The sequence below is a fragment of the Sus scrofa genome, chromosome 1 (assembly GCF_054392235.1).
Source record: "Sus scrofa isolate SSC_HxYL_T2T_F1_AM1 chromosome 1, Sscrofa_HxYL_maternal_Yorkshire_Landrace_v2.0, whole genome shotgun sequence".
NCBI classification, from domain to species: Eukaryota; Metazoa; Chordata; class Mammalia; order Artiodactyla; family Suidae; genus Sus; species Sus scrofa.
In genome coordinates, this window is record NC_139383.1 from 147,012,318 (window position 1) to 147,014,484 (window position 2,167).

The 2,167-nt window shown below is 36.3% G+C and overlaps 1 non-coding gene across 1 annotated transcript; it reads left to right on the forward strand.

Annotated features, from left to right (window-relative positions):
* The first annotated feature begins 1,860 nt into the window (after positions 1 to 1,860).
* LOC146406413 (U6 spliceosomal RNA) lies at positions 1,861 to 1,965 on the forward strand. The gene has a single exon (XR_014832509.1). It is a non-coding gene; the product is annotated as a U6 spliceosomal RNA (small nuclear RNA).
* Positions 1,966 to 2,167: the final 202 nt, after the last annotated feature.

Consider the following 2,167-nt stretch of genomic DNA (forward strand, 5'->3'; position numbering starts at 1 on the left):
GTATTACTAGTTCAGCACTTTGTCAATTTTTAAGCTGAATTGTTTGTCCTTTTCTCATTAACTTGCAGGAATTGTTTATGCATTTTAGATATGAATTCTTTGCCTATTAAATTTCTACTTTTATGTCCCCCCCCCACGTGTCCCCACTCTCCATATAAATCTATGTCTGCCCCACTATAAATCACACTGGACTTTTTTTTTCTAGAATATATCCTAGATGACTGTGGTTTTAGGTTAGACAGATTGTACATCTAGAAAAATCTGAAATTCAGATGTTCGTAAAGATTCTTGTTTTCCTCTCCAAACGTACCCATTCTCCTATTTCTAGAAACTTCTCTGTGTACATAAGAGTTTTCAAAGCAGACAAAAAGAGATAACCCCTGTCCTGAAAACTGTCGGCCAGATTTACTTCATTTGCCAGGTTAATTAGAAAAGATCTTTGTGGAAAATTTTCTGGAAGGTTAAACGTCATGTTTGAATTGGATCCTCTGTACATGTCTTAAGCCCATGAGAAAACAATATACTTTATTAAATTCCATGATTCTCATTTTTAAAATATTCAACCCATAAGCAATCAATCATGCTTTTCTGACAAGTTACCTAAGAAAAAGTTCCTTAAACAGAATTGAATTTCAGACTAAATTTAAAAAGTGACATTCTGATTTTTAAAAAATTAGATACCTAACTCCTAAAAAAAAAAAAATACTTGGAGTTTGCCTGGAACTGAAATTTTCATGTGTGGAAATGTGAGGAAAAGATCTAAGCGTTGGCAAAAGATTGCAATAAAGTAAATGATGTGGTTTTCTCAGGGGTGATTTTGCAACTTAAAACATTCCAAAAAGAGTTAGTGATCACAAAGTTTCTTTTAGCTTCTAGCCTTGAAATACTTGGCATACACAGAGCTCTTACGGATATTTGGATAAATTAAATTTATATTGACATTTTCTAAAGTTGGCATAGGTTTTGAGCTGGTGTGGGCATGTGTCAAATCCAGAACATTTTGAGGCATTCAATTTTACAACTGAAAGATATCAACATCGAACTGTCCCTTCCTACACTATATTCTTAAAAGCTGAATCACATTGAGATTTAAAATATGTTATTTTTTTCCTGGTAAAAAAAGGAACAGATTCCTCAAAAATTAATCACAGATTTAGCACATGAGCCAGCAACTCCACTACTAGGTATATACCCAAAAGAACTGAAAGCAGGGACTTGAACAGATATTAGCACCCCAGCGTTCATAGCAACATTATTCACAACAGCCAAAAGGTGGAAACAATTCAAGTGTCCATCAACAGATGAAAGGATAAACAAAATGTGGTACACCTTTTCAATGGAATATTATCCAGCTTTTAAAAGGAAGGAAATTCTGACACGTGGTGCAACATGGATAAACCCTGAAAACATCATGCTACATGAAATAAAAATAAAAACATAGGGTAATTCCACTGATACGAAATATTTCCCTAGACTAGGGAAATTCATGGAGATAGGAAATAGATGAGGTTATCAGAGGCTGGAAGGAAAAGGGAAGGAGGAGTTACTATTACATGGGTACAGAGTTTCTGTTCAGAGAAGATGAAAAAGTTTTGGAAAGAGTTACACCACATGTGGATTTAACTAATGTCACTATAATTGAAAAGAGGTAAGGGGTTCCCACAGTGGCCCAATGGGATTGGCCACATCTCTGGAGCACTGGAACACAGGTTCAATCCCAAGCTGCGCACATTGGGTTAAGGATCTGGTATTGCCACAGCTGCAGCTTAGGTTCCAGCTGCAGCTTGGATCTGATCCCTGCCATATGGAAACTCCATATGCTGTGGGGCAGCCAAAAAAGAAAGAAAAAGAGTTAAAATGGTGCCCACTTTAGTAGCACTTATACTAAAACTGGAAAAAATACAGAGATTAGCATAGCCACTGAATAAGGATGACATGCAAATTCTTGAAGCATTCCATATTTTGGGGGGATCGGCATATACACACTGTGGTATATGGAGTGACTGGCCAATGGGGACCTACTGTATAGGGGAACTCTACCCAATATTCTGTGAAAATCTATATGGGAAAAGGAACTGAAAAAGAATGAATGTGTGTATATGTATAACCAAGTCACTCTGCTATGCAGCAGAAATAATCACAACATTGTGAATCAACTACACTTCAA